We start from the raw sequence: 21,351 nt of genomic DNA, 5'->3' as shown, positions 1-21,351 counted from the left end.
CCAAGTGGTGCTTTGCGTTGCGGTATTGTAAGCGTAGGTGACGAAAGGCACAATGCGATCCCAATTCGAGTGGTCAGATGAAATATACATGAACAACAGGTCGCCAAGGGTACGGTTGAAACGTTCTGTCATTCCATTAGTTTGAGGATGATATGCCGCGGTAGTGTTGTGTATGATGCGACACTCCTTTAGCAGTGCTGAAATGACGTCGGAGAGGAATACGCGACCACGGTCGCTCAGTAATTCTCGAGGTGCTCCATGGCGTAAAATCAGGTGTTCAAGGATAAAACTGGGGACGTTTTTTGTTGTGGCAGATGCAAGGGCAGAAGTTTCAGCTTACCGCGTAAGTTGGTCGATAGCAACAATAACCCAGCGGTTGCCGCTTGGAGTGTTGGGAAGCGGACCGTATAAGTCAACGCCGACGCGGTCGAACGCGCGCGCGGGGCATGGTAAGGGTTGCAAGGGGCCGGAGGCTTGTTGGCATATACGTCGTTGGCATATGAGGCATGACCGGACATACTGGCGAACGAAACGGTACATACCGCGCCAGTAGTACTGAAGCTGGAGGCGAGAGGGTGTCTTTATTACACCAGCGTGGCCGCATTGTGGGTCGTCGTGGAACATAGTGCGGATGTCGGAGCTGAGGTGTCGGGGTATAACAAGCAACCACTTGCGGCCGCTCGAATTGTAGTTGCGTCGGTACAGCAATTTATCCCGAATGATGAAGTGCGCGGCTTGACGACGGAGCGTCCGAGAGATCGGCGGTGGCGACTGTCTAGACAGGGAGTCAATAAGTGAAGAGATCCATGGGTCCTTGCGCTGCTCTGATGGCATGTTGGAAATATTGAGGGTGAAGGCACCGCAGGTGAAAATAGACGAGTGGACAGGACCAGAGGGTAAGGGTGACCGGGATAGAGCGTCTGCGTCTGAATGCTTTCGGCCTGAGCTATAAACAACGCCGATGTCGTATTCTTGTAGGCGCAAAGCCCAAAGGGAGAGCCGACACGTTGGATCTTTTAGTGAAGATAACCAGCATAGGGCATGATGGTCGGTCATGATGTCAAATGGACGCCCGTACACATAAGGACGAAATTTTCCTATAGCCCAAATGATGGCCAGAAATTCCTTCTCAGTAACCGAGTAGTCCGCCTCGGCTTTTGTAAGGGTGCGGCTGGCATACGCGACGACGTACTCTTCGAAGCCATCCTTGCATTGTGCAAGAACAGCGCCGAGCCCGACACCGCTAGCGCCTGTATGGATTTCAGTTGGAGCAGAGGGATCGAAGTGTCGCAGTACTGGAGGAGAGGTGAGAAGCGTCGCAGTTCTTAGAATGCGTCATCGCACGCCGGGTTCCAGGCTGACAGGTCAGAACTTCCGGTGAGAAGCTGCGTCAAGGGGGCAGTGCTAGGTGCAAAGTTACGGACGAAGCGTCGGAAATATGAGCAAAGGCCGATGAAGCTGCGAAGCTCTTTCATGGGGGTTGGTTTAGGGAACTCGGATACGGCGCTAAGTTTTGTGGGGCCCGGAAGGATACCGTCTTTTTAAACTACATGGCCGAGAATAGTGAGCGTACGAGCGCCGAAGTGGCACTTCAAATTTAGTTGCAGTCCTGCAGTGGAGAGGCACGCAAGTACTTGCTCGAGGCGGTTGAGGTGCGACGCAAAGTCGGTGAAAAAAACCACAATATCATCTAAATAACAGAAGCACGTTTTCCACTTCAGCCCTCGAAGAATGGTGTCTATCATTGGCTCGAAAGTGGCAGGCGCGTTGCAGAGGCCGAACGGCATGACAGTAAATTCATATAGCCCATCAGGCGTCACGAAGGCTGTCTTTTGACGATCGGCCTCTGCCATTGGCACTTGCCAGTACCCGGAGCGCAAATCCAGCGACGAAAAGAATTCGGCTCCCTGCAGACAGTCCAAGGCATCGTCGATGCGCGGCAGAGGATAGACATCTTTGCGCGTTATTCGCTTAAGGTGGCGAAAGTCGACGCAGAACGGAATGTAGCCATCTTTTTTTTGACGAGGACAACCGGAGATGCCCAGGGACTGTTACAGGGCTAGATGATGCCACGCTCCAGCATGTTGTCAACGTGCTGGCCGATGATACGGCGTTCAGCAGCCGACACACGATAGGGACGCTGGCGCAATGGTGTTTGGTGACCGGTGTCGATACGGTGAATGACTGCGGACGCTCGACCCAAGGATGGTTGGTCAATGTCAAATGAGGAACGAAAACGTTGGAGGAGTTTGATGGTTTCCGTTTGCTGCGCAGGTGTGAGTTCTGCGTCGACGGCACGAGCGAAGACGTCTACAGGGGCATCAGTCGCGGCGGGATTATTGACGGAATAAATCGGAAGTGATGCCGTATCACGAAACATGGTGGCCGGGAGAACGCTATCGAAAGCTTCAGTGGTACCCAGGTACTCGCCACGGAGTAGGGATGATGGGCAGGCGGACTGATTGCACACGTAAAGGGCAGCCGAACCGTCGCAAAAAGTGACGACAGCAAACGGAAGCAGAAAGTTCCGGCGGCGCGCACAAGTGGCCGACGGTGTAAACAGAACAGATGAGTTCGCAGCAGAGTTACATGACACAGGAACCAGAGCGGCGGAGAAAGGTGCGATATCGATGTCACAGGCGGCAACAACTTTAGGAGAAGAATGGTCGTCAGGGTCGAAGCACGGCACTGATAACGTAAGCTCGGCACGAGCGCAAACGATAAGAGCTTGAGTGACAGATAGGAAATTCCATCCAAGAATAACGTCGTGTGAGGAACGAGGTAGGACGACAAATTCTATAACATACACAACGCTTTGAATGACAACCCAGGCTGTGCACGACGCTGAAGGCTGAATGCGATGCGAGGTTGCCGTACGCAGAGAAAGAGAGGTAAGGGGAATGGTCACTTTGTTCAAATTGCGGCAAAGCTTCTCACTAATAATAGAAACGGCGGCTCCGGTGTCGATAAGTGCGTGTACGGTGACGCCGTCTACGGACAGTTCAATTTCGTTCGCCGGGTTAGAATGAGGCCTTGAAATGTTCGACGTAAACGCAGTTCTTGCCTCTGGAACTGCGACTGTTAGTTTTCCTCTCGGGCTGGGCTGGGTCGGCGAACCATTGGGGAAATGGATCGGCGACGTGAGGAAGGTGACCAGCGTGCATCGAAAGGGAGGCGACTGTAAGATGAGTCCGGAGGAAGGCTAGTTGGGTCCTGACGCGGAAGTCGAGCAGGCCTGTAGCTTGAGGCGCCCCCACTGTCAGGTAAACGGGTGCTGCGACGGCGGCAGAATCGTCCTACGTGGTCCGGAAAATGGCAGAAATAGCATATTGGCCGGTTGTCAGATGTACGCCACGGGTTGACGACAGGGGCTCCAGCGGCCGAGTAAGGGACAACCATCAGGCGTGAAGGTGGCGGCGGCACATGGAAGGTGCCAGTGGCCGGGCGACAACGTCATCGTAAGTTAGCGGTCCAGCTGCAGGCTGCGGAGGAGGGGCAGATGGCAGCGCCGCGGCAACTTGGGTCTGAATGACGTGGCGAAGCGAGGGAGCCAAGGTTGTCGACGGCTCAGGTGTGCTGTTCGCCAGAGAGAGTTGGCGTGCCACTTCCTGACGGATGAACTGCTTTATCTCCGGCATTAAAGCAGAGATGTCGGCAGCGTCGCGGCCGAAATCCAACGGAGATAGATCCGTTGTGTCCTGCTGAGCAGCGCGCGTTGATGCACGCTGCTTGCGCAGCTCGTCGTACTGCTGACAGAGCTGTACGACCTCGGCAATCGTCCGCGGACTCTTCGCGACGAGCATCTGGAAGGCTTGGTCAGCGATGCCTTTCATGACGTGCTTAATCTTGTCAGCTTCGTCCATAGATGAGTTGACGCGCTTGCATAGCGAGAGCACGTCTTCAATATAACTAGTGAAGGTCTCCGCCTGGCGTTGAGCTCGACCACGCAAGCGTTGCTCAGCGCGAAGCCGGCGAACGGCGGCACGGCCGAAGACCTCTGCCAGAGTTGCCGTGAAAGCCGACCAGGTGGTAAAATCGGCTTCATGATTGCGGTACCATAGGTTTGCCACGTCAGTCAAGTAAAAGATGACATTTGTGAACTTGGCGCGGTCGTCCCACTTATTATAGGCGCTTACACGGTCATATTCGGTGAGCCAGTCTTCCACGTCGTGGTCGTCTGTGCCGCTAAATATAGCCGGATCGCGCTGCCGGATGACGCCAGAACATACGATGGTGGGGGGCATGGTAGCAGCAGCCTGGGACGGTCCTGGTTCATCCATTGCAACAGCTGGTGGTAACGTTCGGCTGCGGAGTTCCAGGATATCGAAGGGAAACCCAGCAGCCCCACCAAATGCAACGGGGGTGTTCGCCTAGCAGAAGGGTCACTAGTTATAGGTTGTAGCGCTAGGCTTAAACAGGTCGGCGCTATATCGTAACGGGGAAGCAATCACTTCTCGTCGTCTTCGCTTGCACCAGAACACCAGCACCATGCCAACTGCCCAGTGCCTTCAGTACAATCTATATAGATAGAGATATATATAGATTGTACATTGTGGATTTCTCGATTACCTGATTGCTGACATCGATGGGATTCATTCTAGAGTGTCCCTTCCTGAAAACCAGTATGTTCCCTTGGTTTACTAAAGTCCATTGTTGCCCTCATTCTATTGGAGATTTTCTTCGTGAGCATTTTATATAATACTGGAAGTAAGCTAATGAGCGGATAATTTTTCAATTCTTTAACGTCTCCCATATTGTGGATCAGTATAATGCTGGCATTCTTCCAGTTCTCTGGGACCCTCGAAGTCGATAGAAAGTTCGTATGAAGGGCCGCCAGTTTTTCAAGCATTATGCCTCCTCCATCTTTGATTAAATCGACCGGTATTCCCTCTTCTCCTGCCGCTCTTCCCCGTTTCATGTCTTGCAAGGCCTTTCTGACTTCATCGCTAGTTATAGGAGTTTCTGTATCCTGGCCATTACTGTTTCGAATGGAGTTATCCTGAGTCTTCTGGGTGCTGTGCAGGTCAGTATATTATTATTCCGCTGCATTTACTTTACATTCGACATTACTGATGATATTACCTTGCTTATCTTTCAGTGCATACATCTTCGTTTCTCCTATGCCAAGTTTCCTTCTCACTGATTTCATCCAGCGTTCATTTTTTTACTGCTCCTTCAGCCTTTCTCCCATTATAATTTCGGATATCCCTTATTTTCTCATTGTTGAACAGTTTTGACAATTCTAAGAATTCTATCTGATCTCTAGAGTTGGACACTTTCATTATTTGTCGTTTCGTCATTAGGTCCCTTGTTACTTGGGAGACCTTAACTACTTGTTCCCTTGGTGTCATTCCTCCCACTACAATTGTTGCTTCTCAAGCCAGCCTAGTTAAAGTGTCATTCATTGCCTCTATGTCATCTTCATCTCTCTGTTATAAAGCTGCATAATTGTTTGCCAGTGCCAACTTGAACTGGTCTGCTTTTAGCCTTACATCGTCGAGGTTGGCCTGTTTGGACTATAGTTTGTGTGTTATCGATACTTGGCTGAAGTTTGTGCACTTGACTTTTGTTTCACCTTCCAGATATCGTCAAGGTGACCCAAGAGGTACTTACCTCCACAACAATGGTTGGTTTTTTGAATCACCAAATATAGTGATATAAAAAATGAACACCTGCGCTTTTTCTAGCGAAAATGTCACCATGAGCTTCCTTGTGTTTTAGATACTTAATTATTATTTGCTCTAAAAAATTATTAGTAGAATTTGGACACTTCCTCTGCATAAATGACAAGAATTGGCAAGGTATTTCCTGCCGTAATTCAGGCGCTATGTTTTGCAGATTCGTAAGTTAAACAACATGGGAAAAAGAGGATCGAACAACCGATCCTTTGCGAATAATATTGTTAAGTGGAATCACGGTAGGGAATTCATTTACAGGTTTTATTTACAAAGGTAGTAAGCACTGGCAAAGATGGAAGCCAGCAAACATCAGGCAAGGCACGTCGTCGTCATCACATCACGCAATGGCCTCTTATGAGTATGCCCAACTAAATCGAAGTGTCTACATCATCTTCTTGAAGTAGCACGTAACGCCAACCTCGATGGCAGAAGCGCCGGTCCGGCGCGACGGCGGATCCGCAGCAGAGGGAGAGTGGTAATTCTTCAGTCTCTAAACGTGGATAACGTCCCAGAACAACGCATCAGAAGATGTAGAGGGACTACAACCTCTTGAAAATTACCTCACCAGCTCACCATCACGCCGTAGATTTTGATGCCGTCTTCTCTGGCCTAGTTAGATTTTTATCCATAAAAAAAAATGGACTACATTTTATTCTGAAAGAGCTAACAACAGAACCTAGGACGCTGAAGAACTTTTATTTCACCATAACGACCGAAATACAAAAAATACTTTGCAATCCATGACGTCCTTCTGACGTACGGCTACTCCGCCACCGGCGCGGAATAGAAAAATAAAGCATCGACTTTTTTTCTAGTAATGAACCTATTACTCTTAAATCAGCGAAAGTATGGTTCCTTAAAAAAAAGTTACAGCGAAGCTGCTTATGCGGACCCTGTGCCGTTGTCGGACTTCGCTAAAAAGGGCCACGTGACCCTGCGGGAGAGAAAAAGGAAGAGCTCAACAGGAGCAAAGGAGTTCGGGTGACCCCGTTCCCCGTGTGAGAATGCTATCTTATACGCGAATCTTATACGGTTGTCATACGGTGCATTTTCGGCGATCGAGCCATATCGGTACCGAAATAATTGACGACTGATCGCACTCTGCCGCGAAAGAAAAAATGTTGCACTGCCGGTTTGCGGCCAACGAACATTGCCAAGCGATTGAAACACGATACTAGAAACGCGTGGCTGCCGGCACCCCCAGGACTTCTTGCGTCAGCAAGAAGCTCCGGTGTCACGGCTTGTCACCCGATCGCCGTCGGCGCGAAGTCGTCGACGGGGTATACGAGGTGGTTGGTCGTTCCGCACTCAAGCGAACACAGCGAAGGGTTAAGAGTAGGGAGAAAGAAAGAAGAACAATTTATTGACTGACAACGACACACAAAAGATTGACACAAGAAGATTGCGCACACGTACTTAATTAAATCAATGACAGCGACGAAAAAAATACAACGATCAATTAACAGTGAATATCAAAACTAACACTACACAAGAATACACATAACGGTGATCCACTAAACAGTATTCAAAAGAAAAACAAATGACGGCTTACGCACTTGGAGGCAGCAGCGGCACGTCCATAAAGCGTGCAGTCAACGGCAGAACCTTCCCGGACAAGGCTGGCGAGCCGATCTCGTTGCGGTAGATGTGATTGCTGGGCTGGGTTTCCCGGGAGGCTAGATATGATGGCTTCCCTCGAGCAGGTTGAGCTAACTCGAGGGGAACTACCGTGAGCTTCGTTGCAGGTGTTCGTTTGTCGTCTCTTACGTCAACTAGAAACCAACAAACACTGACACCAAAGACAACATAGGGGAAATTACTTGTGCTTTATAAACGAAATAAAGGAACAATAAATTAATGGAAAGTAAAGTGTATGAAAGAACAACTTGCCGCAGGTGGGAACCGAACCCACAACCTTCGTATTTGGCGTGCGATGCTCTACCAATTGAGCTACCGCAGCATCGTTACCCCATTCACTTTCTTGGGTATTTATGTGTCCTAGTAGAAGCGTGGGAGTGTTAGCCAGCCCCACCACTCACTGTCAATGAATGGTGAAACAAACGATTTACAGTATAGACTGCTTGCGAAGTTTGACTTGCGAGGTGTAACGCTCAGTATAACAAACACAGCTTCGCTGCTCGACCATCTTCATGGACTGGAATGGGCGGCGATTTTTAGTGTCCTTTTAATTTTCCTCTTTCCTGAGTATTACAGCCAAGGGTTGAGACGGGTTCGTCGTGCGCATTTCTTATTGCAGGGAAGCCTGTTGCCTGGTCATCTCGCAAATCATTCCCTAAAATCAATTACCACAGTGCGCCGCATCTCCCATCTTCTTTCAAAAATTCCCGTTGCATCCATCATTTACAAATCATTGGCGACTTTAATGCTATTAGCAATTGATCTGGTCGTTAGTGTGTGATTGCTGTTGATATGTTTTATATATTGTTCGTTATGAAAGGGTGGCACATGTACAGTGACACATACCCAGTGACCAAAGTTTGCATCACAGGTTCATGGAAGAGCGGCACAATACCAGTGGCACATGCCTACTGACTCAACTGGACGTGAAAGAGCGTCATTGAGCAGCGGCACATACCCAGTGGTGCATACGCAGTGATCCAAGTTGCTCCAAGAGCTGTTCTTCAAGCCGGTTCCCCCAATACAGCAGTACTATGCTCTACACATTGTACCTAGTGACCCAAGTTGTAGGGAAGGAGGTCAGCCGGGAACATACATACATAAATACATTGAGACAAAGATATATTTATGATGAGAGAGAACTGAGAGCTCGGCCTCAATCAATGTTCTGACCAGCTCCTCGGCGTTTGAGGAAGCCAGTTAGATCAAAAATATAAGCACTATTACACCATAATCGCATAACCAGGGCTGTGGCCCCGTGACTCGAGGCATTGACCACACTCTGGGAGGCAGTGGGTTTGAACCCTGATGGGAGTTGTCAGCATCTGGAGGGAGCGTACCGAGCGCATCCTCAAGATTCTCACCAGGGTTTCTGATTCACCAGCCGGTGGGGCGACAGCACGCTAGCTCGACCAACTCGGTGGTCGAGTTCCAAGTGCGCTGTCTCAAGCCGGATCTGGCTCCCACATTGGGAGTGCAGGAAGGTTGCAACCCAACCCAGCTCACCGACCGGAAGTTGGGTGTCCGCGAGTAGAAACGTTTGGCAGGGTTGCAGTCCCACTGTGAACTTTGTTCCTATTTTGAATGAAGGAACTTACAGAAATGCATAACTGAGGTTTAATTTTCTTTTGATAATTAATCCAGCCAACCCCTACGAACACAATCCGAAGGCGAAGATTTCTTGCTGGCTATATTTACCTCACGTTTTAATGCCTAAGCATTCTTTGGCTACTGCATGCACTTTCCGGAGGCTATCTATCTCTCTGGGTATGTTCGTATATATTATGTTTGTTTGCCGCTTCGAATGGCCGCTTCAAACGGCCGTGTTCAGAATGTGCGCTGCTGCAAACAGCACATCGGCTATAGGCCGAGGATATCTTGCAACGTCTGCAATTATCGGTAATTACACGGTCGTCCTTTCTCGCTTCCCATCGGGAAACATATTTCTTAAGTCCATGTTCCTACACGGAGACCTCGCTGGTCGGACATACCGCGGCCAGGACACCGCGGCCCTGCTCTCGGGTCTCGATGCCATTGACATTCCCGGAGCAGGCCAGTATCAGATGAGCGATTCGTGGTTCATCATCTATGCCAGCAGCCTTTCCAAGCAGAAGCTCGTTGATAATGTTAAGCTCTTACTAGGGGCCGGAAGTGCCTTGTCATGGATCCAGAAAGCAAAAACATAAAAATGACAACCATTCCACTCTGTGAAGGTGGAATGGTAGAGAAATCACTTTGCTTTTCGTTTGTGAGCTTTGACTGTCGTCAGCTTTCTGGAAATGACATTTTTTCGTTGCAAGTGTGGCGTTGCTGTAGCTTGTTGCTGTTGCGTTGCTATTGCGTTGCTGTTGCGTTGCTGTTCCCTCCGGTGCTCCTCTACGCATGTTATTCTTCGCGTGTACGAAATATGCGTGTCCGCCCCATCGGTAACGCAACTGTTGAATGATTCCCATGCCCTCATACCCTCATACCCTCGTAGACACGGACCCTGCTTCGTTTTCTCCCTCTATCTGCGTGTAGTTTAAGAGGTGGGCTCCCCAGTTCGGTGGAATAATAAAGTTTTCAATCAATCAATCAATTACGGCCACAGAAGAGAATTCCACGCTAGGATGATGAGTGGCAACGGAGCCTGCTCTGGAAGTAGACGACAACGAACGCGCGAGCAGTGGCACTAGCACGTTGGCGCGGTTGGCGCCGAGAACTTTGAAGTCTTTCGTAAAAATTTTTCCGAAACATTTTTTCAAAAACATCTGTTCTAATCCGTGTGCCTGGGATCTCTTTGGGTCTCATGTGTGACAAAAATAGTTCAAGGGCGCGTTACAGGTTCTCGAGTCCACAGGGATATCTGCCATTGAGCTTGCACCCTTTCTGCGCTGTCACCAGGATCGGCCCACATGATTCAGGGACGCGTAATAGACTCCCGAGCCCACAGGGGCATGTGGCATTGAACATGGACCCTTTCTGCGCTATCACCACGTTCGGCCCACGTGATGATTTCTTCTGTCGCCGCACGCCGAAAAAACTACGGAAGGTTAGTCATATACATCTTCGCTGTAAAACTTAGGCTTCTTTGGCTGCCTGCTCACCTAGAACAGAAACGTACTGTTGAGGCATTGGAAACTGATGGCACGGTGCACTCCATAACAAGAGAAATGTGGCCTTGTGAAGGCAGCGAGAGTTGACAGATGACGAATCGTGACGTAGAGTTCACGCTCAGAGAAAGCGATTCTACCAGTCCCCTTCCTCACCCTCTGGCGACCTCCCTTGTGTCTTCGATGCAACTAAGGGGACTTAAGGCGACAGTGTAAAACACCACTATGCGCTAAATGCCCCCGTGAGCTGCGTGATAGTCGACCAGTGGAGGATGACACCATTATTAACCACCTCATGGATGTAAGTGAGGTCATAGATGCTTCTGACGAAATGCCTGCTAGAGACCACCGGGCTTAGGAGGTGTAAGTATCGCCGGCTGCGGACACAGCTACAGCAAAGGCTATTGAAGAACATACAGTGAGCAACTGTGAAAAGGACACTCGGGCAAAGTGGGCCAAATCACCACCTTGTCGGGACCAGCTTCATCCTGCCGAGGATACTGAAATGATTCAGGAGTCCAAGAAGAGTTCTGTGCCGGTGGATGATTTGGAGTGCTCTGGGAAAGACTCCAGGGCTACCGTAACGAAGGTGAAGAAACCCCTTCATGAAGCTTCTGTGTGTACAGAAGCCACTGCAGTTCAAGTAGCTCCTGCAACTGCGACTCCTCAAAAGGGCGGGAGACGCAAAACAAAGATAGCAGCGCTACGTGTAGGCGCCGCGCCTGAGTAGTGAAAAAATGGCGGGCACCCTTCCCTTAACAATTGGAACACCGAACGCCCGTAGCGTATGTAGTCGGTGGAGGCAAGGTCATCTGTTTCACGTGTTCCGCGGCCGAGCGTTAGATATTGTTACGTGTAGCTGGAGCCCGATACTATATACAATTTATTTACAAGGAAGCTAACAGAGGGCCAAAATGGCGACACGATATGAAGCGGGCCCACGTCGTCTTCTTCCTCCTCAGTGCAGCCTCACTGTGGCGGCTGTTCCGTAGCATCACCCCCGGCGGTAGAAGCACCATCCCGGTGCTCAATCTACACATCCGCGGTGAAAGGTGTCTGGTATGCCTTTACTCTCGCCACGTGAACGATGTCACTTGCTGCCGACGATGACGTTGACAGGTCGGCGGGGATGACTTCATACGTGACATCGGTCACTTGCCGCACCACACGGTATGGACCAGTGTAGCGCGACAGCAGGTTTTCGGAAAGGCCCACACGTCGAATGGGTGACCAGAGAAGCACCAGAGAACCCGGAGTAAAGTGCACGTCGCGATGGTGGCAATCATAGAGGCGTCTCTGATGCTCCTGTGAGGCCTCGAGACGGGTGCGGGCGAGCTGGCGCGCGTGGTCGGCGTGTGCGATCGCGTCGCGGGCGTATTCAGTGGTTGAACGTGTGGCCGAGGGCGACAAAGTGTCCAAGGGCAACGCGGGTTCTCGGCCATATACGAGATAGAATGGTGAATGGCCGGCGGTGTCGTAAGGCGATGAATTATAGGCGAACGTCACATATGGTAAGTGAAGATCCCAGTCGTGGTGGTCGGTTGCAACGTACTTTGAAAGCATGTCGGTGATGGTCTGGTTGAGGCGCTCAGGGAGGCCGTTGGTCTGTGGGTGGTAGGACGTGCAGAACTTGTGCTTTGTCGAGCAGGAGCGGAGGATGTCCTCGACGACTGCTGACAGAAAGCTGCGGCCACGGTCAGTGAGTAATTAGCGCGGAGCACCATGCACTAAAATGATGTCATAGAGCAGAAAGTCAGCAACGTCAGTAACACAACTTGTCGGAGGGCTCTGGTGATTGCGTACCGCGTAGCATAATCAGTAACGACGGCGACCCATTTATTTCCGGAGCCCTAGAGAGGAAACGGTCCAAGAAGGTCTAGACCAACACGGAAAAAGGTTCCGGTGGGATCTCGATCGGCTGGAGACATCCAGCTGGAGGTGTGGGTGGCTTCTTCCGGCGCTGACAGGGCTCACAAGTGGCAACGTAGCGCCGCACGGAGCGGGTGAGACTCGGCCAATAAAATCGACGGCGTACACGGTCGTATGTGCGCGAGACGCCCAAGTGTCCAGCCAACTGAGCGTCGTGAAGTTTTGGAGGACAGTCGAACGGAGGTGTGATGGAATTACGAGCAGAAGGTCAAGGCCGTGTGGATCAAGATTGCGGCGGTATAATGTCCCCTCCTTAAGGAGAAACATCTTGAGAGAGGCGTCGCCAGGTGTCGACTCCAGATGGTCGATGAGGGCTCGTAATGATGGATCGCGGCGTTGCTCGTTGCCGATTTCAAGCAACTGGTACACAGAGAAAACGCAAGCGATGGCGTCCGCATCAGCCGGTTCATCGATGGGGTAGCGGGACAAACAATCGGCATCCTGGTGCAAGCGTCCCGTCTTATATACCACGGAGAAGGTGTATTTTCGCAGGCGTAACACCCAGCTAGCGAGTCGTCCAGAGGTGTCCTTGAGTGAGGATAGCCAGCAGAGCGCGTGGTGATCAGTCATGACACAGAAGGGGCGTCCGTACAAGTATGGACGAAACTTCGCCACAGCACACACAAGAGCGAGGCACTCGCGCTCTGTGATTGAATAATTGCGCTCAGCAGGTGATAGAAGTCGGCTCGCATAGGCTATAACGCGGTAATGTCTACGCTGGCGTTGTGCTAACACTGCTCCTATGCCGTGACCACTGGCATCAGTTCGAAGTTCCGTTGAGGCAGACAGGTCAAAGTGGGCCAGAATTGGAGGCGTGGTAAGGAGAGTAGTGAGCTGCAAAAAAGATGCGGCATGGTCCGGTCCCCAAGAAAATGGGGCCTCTTTCTTCAAGAGGTCGGTAAAGGTACGTGCGATAGTCGCAATATCCTCCACAAAGCGTCGGAACTAAGAACACAGCCCTACGAAACTACGAACGACCTTGGTGGACTTCGGAACAGCAAACTTCGTAACGGCGTGGATTTTCTCCGGATCAAGTCGCACGCCTCTGGCGTCAACGAGGTGTCCAAGGACGGTGATTTGGAGGCGAGCGAAGTGACATTTTGACGAGTTCAGCTGGAGACCGGCGCGGCGAAACACGTCAAGAATCGCTGAAAGACTGTCTAGATGCGTGTGAAATGTGGGCGAATAAACGATGACGTCGTCCAGGTAGCACAAACAGGTGGACCACTTCAACCCCTGCAGCAAAGAGTGCATCGTTCATTCGAAGGTGATGGGCGCGTTACAGAGACCGAAAGCCATCACCTTGAACTGATAAAGGCCGTCAGGGGTAATAAATACAGTCTTCTCTCGGTCTATGTCGTCGACGGATATCTGCCAGTAGCCGGACCGTAAGTTGATAGAAGAAAAAGGTGGCACCGTACAAGCAGTCTAGAGCGTCATCAATACGTGGCAAAGGCTACACGTCCTTTGTTGTGATTTCATTCAGGCGGCGATAATCTACACAAAAACGGCACGTTCCATCCTTCGTTTTGACAAGTACGACGGGAGAAGCCCAGGGTCTACAGGAAGGCTCGATAATGTCCTTTGCAAGCATCTTTTTGACTTCCTGTTGGATAACAGCTAGTTCGGACGCAGAAACACGATATGGACGTCGGTGAATAGGGTTCGCATCGCCAGTGTTTATGCCATGGGTCACGACGGACTTTTGACTTAAGGGTCGATTGCCAAAGTCAAAAATGTCGCGATAGCCGTCAAGAACGCGGAAGGGCTTCAGCTTGAACAGGTGTATGGTCAGAGGAAACCACCTTCTCAATGTCGACGTCAGTACCGTGCGATGACGTCACGGTATGGGCTGAGCTGTGACGATCTTCCACTGTGAATGGCTCGATCTCATCATCCTGCAAAGCGCTAATTATAGCCAATGAAATCCCCTGAGGCCGAACTTGCGTGGTCAGCGCGAAATTGACAAGGGGAAGGCAGGCGCGGTTGCCAGTAATTGTCAGCACAGTGTGCGGCACGGTAACTCCATGTGTAAGTATAGCTGCCGGAATTGGTGCGACCACGTAATTTCCGTCAGGTACAGCTGGTGAGGACAAAAAGGCGAATAAAATCCATGCAGCTCAAACGGTTTGGATACGGATCCACAGGGTCGGCAAGAAGTGGCAAGTCAAAGCTAAAGGAGCCAGCCGAACAGTCAATGAGGGCCGAATGATTGGAAAGGAAATCCAGACCGAGAATGGGTTCGTGAGGGCAATGCTCGATGACGTTGAATAGAACGATGGTTTGTCTCTCAGCAATGGTGAGTCGGGCAGAGCACATGCCAACAATAGCGACAGTCCCTCCGTCGGCGACTTGTACAAATCGGTTCGGGGTGGGCGTCAGAACTTTCTTGAGCCGACGGCGAAGAGCAGCACTCGTAATGGACACATTCGCCCCAGTGTCAATCAACGCGCACACAGGAACATTGTCGATGAGGACGTCCAAAAGATTTTTGTTCGTGGGTAAGGTGAAGCGAGGATTTCGTGCCAATGTCGTCTTTGCAGCTTCACCTCCGGAAGCTGCACTGTCTAGTTTTCCGGTCGAGGGTGCGGCTAGTAGGTCGGAGAAGAAGCCCGGCGTGACGGGGGCGAACGAGATTCACGACGCGAGGGAGAAGGCGAGCGGGAGTAGCGGGGTCGTGTCAAAGGTGTCGCAGGGTCAGATGATGGAGCGGGCATAGAAGGTGCGAAGGAAAAGGACGCGCTAGAGGGGCTAGGGTGGTAATCAGGAGAATAGCGCATCGGAGAAGTCCAGCGGCTGCGGCAGTGGCGAGCGACATGTCCAATGCGTCGGCAATTAAAACAGATCGGCTTGTCGTCAACGCTTCGCCATTCGGAGGGGTTGCGCTGTCCGTAAGAGGAGTAAGAAGAGCGCGTTGGGGACGTGCGTGGAGAAAGAGGTTCCGAGCGTATGGAACGAATGGATTGCAGGCCCACGTTGGACAACTCTTGACGGACGACGGCCTGGACCAAGGAGATTGTCTCCGGAGAATGATCAGGTCACGGGAATGAAGCGGCCGCCGGTTGTGCCGCTTCGACCTCACGACGAATGATGCGCGTCAAGTTGTCACATCGCGACGGCTGGTGGAAGCGGTCATCACAGGATAACGTAGTAGCTGTGTTGGGAAGTCGCGTTCCAGTAGTCCTTCAATACTTCCGCCACCGGTACATGTCAAGCGAACCTCTGCAACATTGCTGAAGGCTATTCTCATGACGTCATCAAATAGAGCCATGTTGTGCATGTGGCGAAAACACAGCCAGTACATCAGTACCATTAACCTTTTCCTTTGCAGGTCGAAGAAAGCCCCCATCTTCAATTGTGAGCACTCCCAATCGCGACGAAAACAGAATGGTTTGAACAGATTTTTTTTCGCTCCACGAGCTCAATCTCCATGGAGACGTCTTTTCAGACTCTGCTGTGCCATTATGAAGTATATATTGGGTTAACGCTGCCGTTACACTTCACTCATTCACTAGGCGGGTAGTGCGGGTTATGCAAGATGCACGTAAACTATGCCTCTATAGCGAGTATCCAAGGTGATGTAGACGTTAGGCGCATGCGTAGTGCGGTCGACGAAAGAACCAATCATTGCAAAACACCAAGCTTTGCTAGCGTATGTTCGCTTGTGAGTTTTGTAGGATTGCTATAGCAGCGACATAGTCAGAAAAAAGGCTGTCAGCAAGAGGTGAATATCGGTTATCAATGGAGGTGCCATTTCGCATTCTAATTTTGCTATGGGCATCGAACGTGACAAAAATTTGATAAGTCACAACATTCCATTCGCAGCACTGAAAGAAACAAGGTTGCGCCAAGCGAAGGAAAAAGTGATAAGTAAATTCTCTTAATTGGGAGCAGCTGCCATACAATTTGAAGTTGAAAAGTCTCACACACGCATATTTGTAATCTCGCTTTGCAATATAGAATAGAAGGTGACCTACTTCGCTGTTGGCGGCTGTAGACCAAAGTGATTGGCTCGTAGCACCTCGGCCCCCTTTAATAGAGCCTCGATTTTTGTTTGTCACTTGCGCTGACAAATGATCTAGTTCACTTTTCAAAGAGATGAAGGTTTTCAATACATAGCGTGCTTGCTTCATTTTCCTGCGTTTTACCTTCATTTTGAGGAGTTTCAGCCGAAAGCTAAATTCCACTCTTTTCAGTGATATCTATAAGCTTACAACTGCGACATATTACAAACAAAAGGGGGTCCAATTGTTTCCGTAACTATATGCTAGTGTTGCTCAAGTGAGCTTTTTATAATATATTTGAATACACTGCATAATACTCCATACCCTTAAGAGGAGAATGTGGTACAAAACACCTTTGACACATCACTGTCCATGGCATTTAAAAAAAATATAACATAGGGCTGACGAAAGCACCCATATTTTACCCCTAAACATTCAAGAGTGTATGATGGGCATATTTTTTTGCTTAATATACGGGTGTAGGGTATAGGAGTACTTTTATTTGGCAATGTAGTAAAAGCTATCATGACAGTGAAATTATTTCTGCCAATCTCTGTATTGATATAATGCTCGGTTAACAATTGTATGGAACACAAAGAAGCACGCAGAATTGGTTTCACAAATGTCCGAAGATGGCCGCGTAAATATGCAAGAAATATGCTCGCTCAACGTTGCAATGGGTGCTGTCCAATGTACGACTCTGAATTACTTGTTATCTGTTTGCTTCTCACTGGTCTCGAGAAATGCGCTTGCATTTCCAATGCGTTTGCTCTGATGTTCGCCCATATGCGTCACGTGGTTAGTGTTTGAAATTGACGTCATTTGAGGCAAGCTTGGCTCAAAGTGCCACTTGGGTCACACATTATTTTTTTTATTTTATTTGTTTAGTTCCTTCATTTCTTCGCCTAGAAGCTAGCTTGTTCACGAAGGAAGAGGATAGATCCCATATTTATAACCTTGTTCAATTATGTTTTATTAGTACCACGAAGGTGTAGTTTTGTTATTGCACCCTATGAATATCTGCCGTTGCTAAGAGTGTTTTGCCTTAAATTGCCCTGTACTGAAGGCACTGGGCAGTGGGCATGGTGCTGGTGTGCTTGTGAAAAAGAAGACGACGAGAAGTGCTTGCTTCCCTGTTACGATATAGCGCCGACCTGTTTTAAGCCTAGCGCTACAACCGATAACTAGTGACCATTTTGCTAGGTGAACACCCCCGTTGCATTTGGTGGAGGTGCGGGGTTTCTCTTCTACATCCTGGAACTCCGCAGCCGAACGCTACCACCAGCTGTTCCAATGGATGAACCAGGACCGTCCCAGGCTGCTGCTCCCGTGCCCCCCACCATCGTCTGTTCTGGCGTGATCCGCCAGCGCGATCCGGCTATATTTAGCGGCACAGACGACCACGACGTGGAAGACTGGCTCGCCGAATATGACCGTGTAAGCGCCTATAATAAGTGGGACGACCGCGCCAAGCTCACAAATGTCATCTTTTACTTGACTGACGTGGCAAACCTATGGTTCCGCAATCATGAAGCCGATTTTACCACCTGGTCGGCTTTCACGGCGACTTTGGCAGAGGTCTTCGGCCGTCCCGCCGTTCGCCGGCTTCGCGCTGAGCAACGCTTGCGTGGTCGAGCTCAACGCCAGGACGAGACCTTCACCAGCTATATTGAAGACGTCCTCTCGCTATGCAAGCGCGTGAACTCATCTATGGACGAAGCTGACAAGATCAAGCACGTCATGAAAGGCATCGATGACCATGCCTTCCAGATGCTCGTCGCGAAGAGTCCGCGGACGATTGCCGAAGTCATACAGCTATGTCAGCAGTATGACGAGCTGCGCAAGCAGCGTGCTTCAACGCGCGCTGCTCAGCAGGACACCACGGATCTATCTCCGTTGGATTTCGGCCGCGACGCTGCCGACATCTCTGCTTTAATGCCAGAGATAAAGCAGTTTATCCGTCTGGAAGTTGCCCGCCAACTCTCTCTGGCGAACAGCACACCCGAGCCGTCGACAACCTTGGCTCCTTCGCTTCGCCACGTCATTCAGACCCAAGTTGCCGCGGCGCTGCCATCTGCCCCTCCTCCGCAGCCTGCAGCTGGGCCGCTAACGTACGCTGACGTTGTCGCCCGGCCTTACGCTCCTCCGGATGCTGATGCCTACCGGGCCACGGGAACCTTCCATGTGCCGCCGCCACCTTCACGCCCGATGGTCGTCCCTTACTCGGCCGCTGGAGCCCCTGTCGTCAACCCGTGGCGTACATCTGACAACCGGCCAATATGCTATTTCTGCCATCTTCCGGGCCACGTAGCACGATTCTGCCGCCGTCGCAGCACCCGTTTACCTGACAGTGGGGGCGCCTCAAGCTACAGGCCTGCTCGACTTCCACGTCAGGACCCATCTAGCCTTCCGCCAGACTCATCTTACAGTCGCCTCCCTTTCGATGCCCGTCGTTCACCTTCCCCACGTCGCCGATCCATTTCCCCGATGGTTCGCCGACCCAGCCCAGCCCGAGAGGAAAACTAACAGTCGCAGTTCCAGAGGCAAGAACTGCGTTTACGTCGAACATTTCAAGGCCTCATTCTAACCCGGCGAACGAAATTGAACTCTCCGTAGATGGCGTCACCGTACACGCACTTATCGACACCGGAGCCGCCGTTTCTATTATTAGTGAGAAGCTTTGCCGCAATTTGAACAAAGTGACCATTCCCCTTACCTCTCTTTCTCTGCGTACGGCAACCCCGCATCGCATTCAGCCTTCAGCGTCGTGCACAGCCCGGGTTGTCATTCAAAACGTTATGTATGTTATAGAATTTGTCGTCTTATCCCGTTCGTCACACGACGTTATTCTTGGATGGAATTTCCTATCTGTCAACCAAGCACTTATCGACTGCGCTCGTGCCGAACTTACATTATCAGTGCCGTGCTTCGACCCTGACGACCATTCTTCTCCTAAAGTTGTTGCCGCCTCTGACATCGATATCGCACCTTTCTCCGCCGCTCTGGTTCCTGTGTCATGTAACTCTGCTGCAAACTCATCAGTTCTGTTTACACCGTCGGCCACTTGTGCGCGCCGCCGGAACTTTCTGCTTCCGTTAGCTGTCGTCACTTTTTGCAACGGTTCTGCTGCCCTTTACGTGTGCAATCCGTCCGCCTGCCCATCATCCCTACTCCGCGGCGAGTGCCTGGGTACCGCTGAAGGTTTCGATAGCGTTCTCCTGCCCACCACGTTTGGTGATACGGCATCACTTCCGATTTGTTCCGTCACTCCTCCCGCCGCGACTGATGCCCCTGTAGACGTCTTCGCTCGTGCCGTCGACGCAGAACTCACACCTGCGCAGCACACAGAAATTATCAAGCTCCTCCAACGCTTTCGTTCCTCATTTGACATTGACCAACCAGCCTTGGGCCGAGCGTCCGCAGTCGTTCACCGTATCGACACCGGTCCACAAACACCATTGCGCCAGCGTCCGTATCGTGTGTCGGCTGCTGAACGCCGTATCATCGACCAGCACGTTGACGACATGCTGGAGCGTGGCATCATCCAGCCCTCTAACAGTCCCTGGGCATCTCCGGTTGTCCTCGTTAAAAAAAAAGATGGCTCCATTCGGTTCTGCGTCGACTATCGCCGCCTTAACCGAATAACGCGCAAGGATGTCTATCCTCTGCCGCGCATCGACGATGCCTTGGACTGTCTGCAGGGAGCGGAATTCTTTTCCTCGCTGGATTTGCGCTCCGGCTACTGGCAAGTGCCAATGGCAGAGGCCGATCGTCAAAAGACAGCCTTCGTAACGCCTGATGGGCTATATGAATTTACTGTCATGCCGTTCGGCCTCTGCAACGCGCCTGCCACTTTTGAGCGAATGATGGACGCCATTCTTCGAGGGCTGAAGTGGAAAACGTGCCTCTGCTATTTGGATGACATTGTGGTTTTTTCCACCGACTTTGCGTCGCACCTCAACCGCCTCGAGCAAGTACTTGCGTGCCTCTCCACTGCAGGACTGCAACTAAATTTGAAGAAATGCCACTTCGGCGCTCGTACGCTTACTATTCTCGGCCATGTAGTGTCAAAAGACGGTATCCTTCCGGACCCCACAAAACTTAGCGCCGTATCCGAGTTCCCTAAACCAACCACCATGAAAGAGCTTCGCAGCTTCATCGGCCTGTGCTCATATTTCCGACGCTTCATCCGTAACTTTGCCTCTATCATTGCCCCCTTGACGCAGCTTCTCACCGGCAGTTCTGACCTATCAGCCTGGTCCTCGGCGTGCGACGACGCATTCCAAGAACTGCGACGCGTTCTCACCTCGCCTCCAGTGCTGCGACACTTCGATCCCTCTGCTCCAACTGAGATCCATACGGACGCTAGTGGTGTCGGGCTCGGCGCTGTTCTTGCACAACGCAAGGATGGCTTCGAAGAGTACGTCGTCGCGTATGCCAGCCGCACCCTTACCAAAGCCGAGGCGAACTACTCGGTTACTGAGAAGGAATGTCTGGCCATCATTTGGGCTATCGGCAAATTCCGTCCTTATGTGTACGGGCGTCCATTTGACATCGTGACCGACCATCATGCCCTATGCTGGTTATCTTCACTAAAAGATCCGACTGGTCGGCTTGCCCGTTGGGCATTGCGCCTACAAGAGTACGACATCCGCGTTGTTTATCGCTCAGGCCGAAAGCATTCAGACGCAGACGCTCTATCCCGGTCACCCCTGCCCTCTGGTCCTGTCCACTCGTCTATTTCTACCTGCGGTGCCTTCGCCCTCAACATTTCCGACATGCTGTCAGAGCAGCGCAAAGACCCATGGATCTCTTCGCTTATTGACTTCCTGTCCAGCCAGTCGCCAGCACCGACCTCTCGGACGCTTCGTCGCCAAGCCACGCACTTCATCATTCGAGATAACCTGCTGTACCGCCGCAACTACAATTCCAGCGGCCGTAAGTGGTTGCTTGTTATACCCCGACACCTACGCTCCGACATCTGCGCCACGTTCCACGACGACCCACAAT

At 51.1% G+C, this 21,351-nt stretch overlaps 1 non-coding gene across 1 annotated transcript; it reads right to left on the bottom strand.

Moving 5' to 3' along the window:
- Positions 1–7,565: 7,565 nt before the first annotated feature.
- TRNAW-CCA (transfer RNA tryptophan (anticodon CCA)) lies at positions 7,566–7,638 on the bottom strand. The gene has a single exon. It is a non-coding gene; the product is annotated as a tRNA-Trp (tRNA).
- Between the last annotated feature and the right edge of the window lie 13,713 nt (positions 7,639–21,351).

This window comes from Dermacentor andersoni, chromosome 8, assembly GCF_023375885.2.
Source record: "Dermacentor andersoni chromosome 8, qqDerAnde1_hic_scaffold, whole genome shotgun sequence".
Taxonomy (NCBI): Eukaryota; Metazoa; Arthropoda; class Arachnida; order Ixodida; family Ixodidae; genus Dermacentor; species Dermacentor andersoni.
This window is presented reverse-complemented; position numbering and strand designations above follow the sequence as displayed.